This window comes from Neltuma alba, unplaced genomic scaffold (genome assembly GCF_004799145.2).
Source record: "Neltuma alba isolate B1F8T4 unplaced genomic scaffold, ASM479914v2 tig00005467_pilon, whole genome shotgun sequence".
Classification (NCBI taxonomy): Eukaryota; Viridiplantae; Streptophyta; class Magnoliopsida; order Fabales; family Fabaceae; genus Neltuma; species Neltuma alba.
In genome coordinates this window covers 1-9,228 of record NW_021634121.1, presented here as the reverse complement: position 1 = coordinate 9,228, position 9,228 = coordinate 1, and the positions used below count along the sequence as shown (strand labels likewise).

The following is a 9,228-nucleotide window of genomic DNA, read 5'->3' as shown; positions in this document are numbered from 1 at the left end:
ATTGGGGAAAATTTGAAAATACAGTTTATCAAGTTAAATATAGTTAATGGATAAACATAAATATTAAAAAAAAACGTTTTGGCTAATTAAATATGTTTAAAGGGAAAAATCAATAACATCCAAATATCCGTAAAAATATAGTGAAGGAAGAAAACACTATTCAATTTTCCAAAACATGTGCGGCTGCTAAGATAACAGTGCTTGTCGTGAGGGGAGGATTTCATCGCCATAGCTGGATAGGAATTTGATGGTGGACCCCAGAGAGCGTGCTGTGACTACGACCATGGGCAATTTGGGCTGAGACAAGAGAGAGACCGGTCCAAGTTTCATACTAAAGTATATTTTGAGATGGCAATAAAAAAGAGGCAATAAAAAAGAAGATTTTTGAGATGGCTATAACTCATTAGTTTGAATATCTTTAAAGTATATTTTGAATAATTTTTGAAGAGTTATCAATTTGAGTGATTTTAAAGAGTTTTGAAAAGAAATTAGTTGTGATTTGTCAGCATTATTTGGAGATTATCTTATAAATATCTTATTTCAATTTTTTATAGTTTATTTCCTTTCTTTTTATTTTATTTTGCCTTTTCATTTCAGTTTTTATTGAATTGACTTAGTATTAAATTTTGATTACTTGATGTTATTTTATTTGTCCAAGTGATGTTAATTGTGAATTTGAGAATTAAAATTTTTATTGACAAATAAAATTTTAATTAAGCTCTTAGATTATGTAATAGGAGATTGGATTGATAATCTAATTTGTGATTATAATAGAAATATATCTAATTATCCCGTATAATTGTTGATGAGTGAGACCAAATTTTTAGCTACTTAGATAATTGTGTGAGAGATTGTATAATTAATTTAAGAGAATGTTATAAGTGGACCAACAGGCACTTGTAGATAATTAAACTCTAAATTAACAAAATTGACACTAAAGCTAATCAATTCAAGGAAACAAAGTTTAAGAAGCTAGTAAGGGATTGGTCACTCTAAGTTGGTCTTTTTAATATTTGTTTTTATTAATTTAATAAAGCTTTGTTTTGTTTATTTTAATTTCTTTCCACTCAATTTTATAAAATTTTGATTTACTCAATTTAAATAAAAATAGAATTTTTATTATCTAACTACTGTTAACTGAGCTTTTGGATCGGTTTTGATTTGTCATTGTCTATTTTTTTCTATTTTTATGACGTGCATATTTATATTTGCAGTGCGTCTTTGGAATCACTCTACTAGAGAGATAAGGGAAAAGAAGCGATGCGAATGGGCAGAGAAAATAAAAGGAGACGAGGGAGCAGAGGTGTGAGAGAAAAGAGAGAGAAGGGGCAGATGAGGCTCAGAAGCCCAGTAGAATGACGATGCCCACTGCCCGCATTTCCTGACTTCTGCGGTACCGTGTTTTTCCCCCATAAATCAAAAAAGGTCACCCAAACAACCATTGATGTTCAAACACACCAGCAGCCCACGTTTTGCGTGTGCCAGTGCACATTTGGATCTCCGTACACATGCAAAATCTTCTAGCGGGATTCATGCGAGACAATTAAACCAGCCTTCACCTTTTTTTTTTTTTTTCCAAGTCCAACACTCATTTCAATGATTGAAGTCCTCCATTGATTTTACTGCCCATCTATCTTCTTGTGGCGACTAATGAGCAGTCATGGTATGGAGAGCCTCGACCAGACGAGAAAACAAAATGTGTCATTTTTTGGAAATATGGTCACTCATTATTCATCAAGCAAACAAACACAGAAAAACCTTCCACCAATTAGACATTGCAGTTCGAAGGAAAAACAGGTATTACCCCAGAGAGGATGCTCTCTTCTTCTTCGTCCTCCCCCTCCTCCCCCTCCTCTCTCAAAATTCCCAAATCCCAAATCAATCCAACCCCCTTCTTCATCCTCCTCTTCTCTGTTCTAATCAGAACCACCCTCTGTTATGTGAATCCCAACTTCCAAGCTTGCGAGCCCCAAACCTGTGGGAACGGCCCAAACATAACCTACCCCTTCCGTATCAAAGGTAAACAAGAGAGCTTCTGCGGGTTCCCTAGTTTCGACCTTTTCTGTGCTTCCAATGGCTTCCCAATGCTCAATCTCTCCAGTACTTTCTACATAGTCGATGAAATTTTCTACGACAATCTCTCTCTCCGAGTCTTCAATCCTAACTTCCGAATCTCCAATTCCACCAAATGTCTCTCTCCCTCCAACAAGCTCACTCTCGACTTCAGATACGCTGTGGCTCCGAACCAGAAGGAGGTGTTTCTGTTCTTCGATTGCGACTTGCCGTCGCTGCCGGAGGAGATGAAACAAAACGTATTGGGGTGTTCTGAAGGGAACAGAACGAGGTCGGTGCTGGGCATGGCGGTGGATGACGCAGCTAAGAAGTTGAAGTATGCGAAGGATAATTGCAGGGGTGGGCCGACGATGAGGATGGTGGTGGAGAATGTGGAAGGAGGGATAAGAGAGGCTTTGGGAAGAGGATTGTTGCTGAAGCCAAGGAATTGGACGGCGAGTAAGTGCGAGGCATGCCAGAGCCGCGGAGGGAGGTGCGGCTTCCTCTCCGGAGATGTGTTTGACTTCCGGTGCTTCTGCCGCGACCGCGACTACTTCAACAGATGTTCTTCTGGAGCAGGTTTGTTACTTTGTACTGCCGTGGTCCGATCATTTTAATATTTTTTTTTCGAACGTCTTTTATTATTTTTTTTTTGCCAACTCAATTAAAGAACCCAAACCAGTTTTCTTTTCTTTTGTTTTTTTTTGCCAGCCCCGAACCAGTTAATATCAGATTAGCGCATCATGCTAAACTGGAATTTGGATAAATTAAGCTCTCACTACGCTGACTCTCATTAAAAAAGCATGCAGCCTCGCTCGGCCCACCGGGCGCCCGAACTCTATTGTGGCAAAACTAGTTAAGATAGAGCTTCATCCCCCTACTTGTTAGATTTCCTTCCCTTTTTTTTTTTTCGAATGATCCACTTGATGGATTTCAAAAAAAAAATGGTATAACTATTTAGCCGTTAAACCATATTATTAAAATAGTGCAAAATAATATTAACCCGGTGCTTAATATAAAAGTTACATAATTGATTTGAAAATATTACAAAATTAAATAACTTAGTTATTTGTAATAAATATATGTTGACTCATTTAAACTATCATATTTAACCATATGCATTAGAAATATCTCTTAGAAAAAGTCCCTTACAATTAATAGGATATTTTTGGAGAAGAAGTTTGAAATTTGAAAGACAAAATGAATTAAAATTTTATATTTAGAATTAAATCGAACTCTCAACTAGCTCATATATTAAAGACAGGAAATAATATTTGAGATAATTATCAAGGTTTGGCTATTTAAACAAATAGTTGTTTACTTTTTTTTTTTGGCGCTATTTACCACAACGATTGAGATATTTGCCATTATCATTTAACAATTGGCAACATGTTTCAGTCAGTTTTAAACTTGAATAAATCAATGTTAAATGCCCCTCATTAGGGTATTTACTACATTTCATTAGCTATTGACACTCCCCCCATCTTTTTTCCTTTAAAGAAATAATCTCTCTTATAGTGATATCCTTAAATATAAAAAAAAAAATCCTCTTTGTTCGAAATTTTAAATCAGCTTTTTCACTTTTACCCTATTGAATATATTCCACTTATTATTTATTTGCAATAAATTTTTAGTTATTATCTTTCATGTATTCTCTTTACAAACAATGATATAATTAAAAAAATATGTATATATATATCTTACATATGAATTGTTTTTAACTAAATTTAGTTGACATTCGAGTGATTTTGGTAGTTATCTCTTAAGAGACCAAGTGAGTAGTTTCTTATGTATTCACCATACGTCTTAAGTAACTGACTACACGTTTTAGCTAATTTCACACTTAAATAAATTAATGTAAGACGTCCCTAAATACAATTTTTTAAGCTATTTACTACAATGATTTGGCTATTTACAATAATCAATTGGCCATTTAAAACATGAGTGTTTTATATTAATTTATTCAAGTGTGGAATTGGCTAAAATCTGGTGTCGATTTTTTTTCATATACACCAAACATCATGTTAATCACTTAATTGTTATATGGACACGGTGAATAACTAATTTATTAGCTTAGTCAATAAATGCAGTAAATATCCTGAAACAGGGGCTTTTTACGTCAACTTATGCAAGTTTAGAATTTGCTAAAATGTGTTATCAATTGCTATAAATGGGTAAAGTGAATAGATACATAATTAAGTATTCTAAATAATAGCCAATGAAGTATAGGATATAAGTGTGTGTGTGTCCTTTTACATTAGCTTGCTCAATTGTGGAATTTGTTAAAATGTGTCTTCAATTACCAAATAGGTATGATGAATAGTTATTAAAGGACAATATGAATATCTTAAAATAATTATGTTTTGCATTAATTTATTTAAGTGTGAAATTAGCTAAAACGTATTGTCAATTATTAAATTATAAAAGCGAATAATTAATTTATTATAGTAAACAGCTAAAGATATTCTAAATACATGTTGTTTGAATGGTCAAAACTTGATAGTTAACTATATACTAGCCGGTCCTTAATATAAGAGCTAGTTGACTAATTTTAGTAGATTAAGAAAATTAGGTAAGTTAGTTATTTATAATAAATATGTGTTTTTTTTAAAATATCCTTGCTAATCAAGTATATTAGCTAGAACTACTATTATTTTAAGGACTATCTTTAAAAAAAAAAAGATAAATATGAGAGACAAAATATATTTGAGTCTTATATATATATGACCAAAATAAAAGTCAAATTAACTCTTCTATTAATTACAAGAGGTAGTATTATTTTGTACTATTTTAACAATATAGTTTAGCAGCTTAATGGTGATATGATCTTTTGGGATCTAAGTAGTGGTGGGATTGAATCTCACATTGACTAACTTTGCCACAAAATATTTCAATAAGCGGCAGGGTGATTGGCTGAAATGGCTTTTTTTTAAAAAAAAAAAAATTAAGTGAGGGGCAGTAAGGCAGAAACACTATTTCCAAATTTCATTTTGGTTCATATGGACTGATATTGCATTTGGCAAATTGGAGTCACTAATTTGGGTTTTCCAAATCATAGGGGTATTTGTTTGCAATTTTCCTTTTGTTTAATAGACAAAATCCTTTTAAAATTTTAATAGAGTATCTAAAAGTGAGTTGTATATAAAATGAAGATCCCACTCCTTTCTTTTTCCATTTCTTCTTTAACCTTTATTTAAGGATCTAATTGAAGTTTAATTTGGATCCTTAGGTGATAATTAATTAAATGTAAATTTTAACCAGCCTTAATCTTTAGGATCTTATTTGGACTCATCTTGATCATAATTTATTCCTTTTCTTTTGGTCTTTAGGATCTTATATTGAAATTTGTAATATTTTAAGAATACTTTGGGTATCAGTTTTAACTATAATTTACTGACTCGTTTGATAACATGGCCAGGAGAAACAGGGAAGTTCGTGGTTATAGCTGCTACAGGTGATACATTGTATTTAATCAACCTCTATTATTTCAACTCAAAACACAGTTGGCAAAAAAAAAAAAAAAAAACACACACACACACACATTTGTCATGAGCACGCATAAGTCATAACTATTTTCATGATGAACAAAGATAATCTTAAAGTCTTATTTACAGGGAAGATGAGATTTTTTTTGGTTATATTTATAAGTCGCATTATTAAATTTTTAATATGAATGTAATATTTTTATCATTTATTTATTATTGTGTATATTGCTATTTTCTTCAAAAATATATATATTAAACACAGATAAAACTGAGAAGTTGTTAAATTCTAAAATATAGTTAATGAGATTTAAAGTTAAAAGTGACTTATAAATACGACTAGAATAATATATCTTAAAAGATAAGTCATCTGGAAATTAAAATTTAATTAATGTTAATTGAGAGAGAGTGAGAGAGTGACTTATAAATACGACTAGAATAGTATATCCTAAACTAACTAAGGAAGCTTTTTATATAAAAACATACTTGAAAAAGTCCTTACAGAAACAATAAATAACTCATAAGTTAATTTTGTCACTCGTTGATGCCCCAAAACTTTGCATAATCTAACCTCTTATAATTTTTTTGATTGCAGTTTCTACAGTTTCAATACTAGGAGTTTTTGTTATGATAAGCTACTGGTGAGAAGGACGTTGTTTCTTGATAAAATCACTAAATTTTGGAAATGTAAATCTAAAGCTCATCAAGATTTTGAGGCTTTTCTAGGCAACCACAGTTCACTTGCCACAAAAAGATATAGCTACTCAGATATTAAGAAAATGACGAATTGTTTCAAAGAAAAATTAGGGCAAGGAGGCTATGGAAGTGTGTTCAAAGGAAAGTTACATGACAAATGTTTAGTTGCTGTGAAGGTTTTGAAGGAAACAAAAGGTAATGGAGAGGAATTCATCAATGAAGTAGCAAGTATAAGCAAGACTTCTCATGTTAACATTGTCACTCTTTTAGGATTTTGTTTTGAAGGGTCCAAGAAGGCACTTGTTTATGAGTTTATGGCTAATGGATCCTTAGAGAAGTTCATCTTTGAAAATGAAGCGAACCTCCTTAATGGTAGTCTCCAATTGAGCTGTGAAATATTGCACCAAATTGCAGTGAGTGTTGCACGAGGACTAGAGTATTTGCACAGAGGATGTAATGCTCGGATATTGCATTTTGACATAAAACCTCACAACATTTTGTTGGATGAGAACTTTTGCCCAAAGATCTCAGACTTTGGACTAGCTAAAATATGCCTAAGGAATGAGAGTGTTGTATCCATGACGGGTGCTAGAGGAACCATAGGATATATTGCTCCTGAGGTAATTTCTAGGAATTTTGGAGTTGTCTCTCAAAAGTCAGATGTTTATAGTTTTGGGATGATGATTCTTGAAATGGTTGGATGGAAGGAAGTGTCATTGGAACAAGCGTCTAGAATTGAATAAAGACCTTGAGTTGAGGAGCATTAGAAATGAAGGTGACAAAGAGAGGATAAGACAAATGGTGATAACAAGCTTGTGGTGCATACAAACTAACCCTTCAAAGCGTCCAATAATGAGTAAAGTGGTGGAGATGCTTGAAGGCAAAGTTGAGACGTTGCAAGTCCCACCAAAGCCTTACTTACCATCTCCTTCAACATCACCACGCTCTTCCTCTTCCTCAACTCACTGACTCCCTTTTTTTTTTTTATGCTATGGGCATTTTGTTCAAGGCATGATACTCCAAGCCCATGTGTTTATGTTCTATACATCCTTTTATTTTCTGATAAGATCTCTGCTAATGCATTGAAATTTGGCATGGTTAGACAACAAGAACATTGTAATGCTTGTGGACTTGTATTGTGGACTTCTTTGTCTATCTTGTTAATTCATCTCATTCCATGGTAATGTTTCTGTGCATGCATGCTTGTTACTTTGGGGCTCATATGTTTCTGTTTCTGTTTTTGTGCATGCTTGTTATTTTCTGAAGTTAGCATTTGCATATAGGATCTCTGCTTAACTGTAGAAGGCATGATTACTCAAAGGCCCATATGCATAATTCTTGAGCAGCATATCAAATGAGAACGAGTATAAGCCTAATAGTCATCTAGTTGCAAAGAAACGATGGATGTGCCAAAATTTCTTCATCTATTTGGTAGCAAAAAGGGTTTGGACTTGTTCACAGACGGGATTCTTTAAAAGCAATTTTTGTAAGGGAGAATGACCGAAAAAAAGATGGAAATTGCAAATCCCAAATCATGTTTGGTAATACGATTTTATTTGGTATTAATAAGTCTGAATTTGCAAATGACAACAAATTTTTGTTGACATTTCTTGTTTGGTATTTACAAAATTTCAGTTTTTTTTTTTGTCATTGTCTCTTTTTGTAATTATATTTTAATTTTTATTGAATGTAAAATAAGTATGCAATAAGAGTTACATTAAGTAACTCCAAACAGAAATTCCCTGACAAAACCGCTCCGGCTTATAGCACTCTTGCCCTCCAACTTTGAAGACGTTCCCATTTCCGTTCTTGATTGTGCGAGTATAGAGTCCTCTTATGGAAAAGGTAATGTGTTTGGTGATAATAAAAAACAAAACAGAGGAAGAAATTCCCTTTGCGGTCCATTGGAATGTTGTAACAAGTCACAAACTAGAAAACAAAATCATAAGCAGCACATAATGGGAAATTTTCATTGTGCATCACCATAAATATGATTGTCTCGAATAAAATATTAACGTTCAGGAAAAAAACCAAAAAGAGAACAAAATCATAGATCTTGAACATTGAGTCTTTGCCACTTGCATTAACAAATGCGTGAGAAGCTTTTAAGGTGGAAAATGGGTGATATTATTTGATTTTCCCGTGAGCCCTTTCCATGAAGTCTTAGCTAGTGATATTCCAAGTCAACTACGTATGAAGCAGAACGGGTAGTTGATAGAATGGCAAGACACAGTTTAATCATAATTTAGAGATTCTGGATTTCGTTCCGCTCTCTTGTAGTTTTCTTAGTCGGGGATGGCTTCACTCTCTGCGTTTCATTTCCTCCTGTTTCTTTGCTCCGTACTTGTTCTCTCAGCTGGCTATGAAAATGGCTATAAGTGCCCTACATCGTTTGATTGTGGACAACTTGGGAGTCCGCAGTCCATTTCACCAGCTTGAACTCCCACACTGTGGCTTCTTCGCAATACGTGGCTGTGATGATTATTCATTTGCGATAAAACGATTCAACTGGGGAAGAACGGAAGGCCATTACTGCTTTAAAAGGTCCATCAGCAGCATAATAACATCAAAGTTTTGTGGAAGATGAATCCGAGCGTTTGAAATCTACAGGCCTGTGAAGTTTTTCACAATCTTACAGCTCTTACTCCAAGTCTCCTTTTGAAATCCAACCCAATTTAATCCTGTTCCTATGCGACCGCGAGCTCTCCATGATGAACCCTCGATGCCTGTCCTGACTATGATCAGTACTATGACATGCCACAAAGCTCTCACCCAGAATGCTCCACTCTTCGCCTTCCTGTAATGGCACGACCTATTCCAGGGATCTTTGCTTCTCATGTGGTGAACTAGATATTGAAGTGCAGATTTGATGATTGTGATGAGTGTTACAACCACATGGGAGGCCAATGTCTAGTTGACTACAACAATAACTTCTACTGCCACAAAGGCCACATAGGTTCACACACACACACTCTCTCTCTCCAGCATCATCGCTTTT

The 9,228-nt window shown here is 34.0% G+C and overlaps 1 pseudogene; it reads left to right on the top strand.

Annotated features, from left to right (window-relative positions):
- The first annotated feature begins 1,573 nt into the window (after positions 1 to 1,573).
- LOC114747808 (rust resistance kinase Lr10-like) lies at positions 1,574 to 7,199 on the top strand (annotated as a pseudogene).
- The last annotated feature ends 2,029 nt before the right edge of the window (positions 7,200 to 9,228 follow it).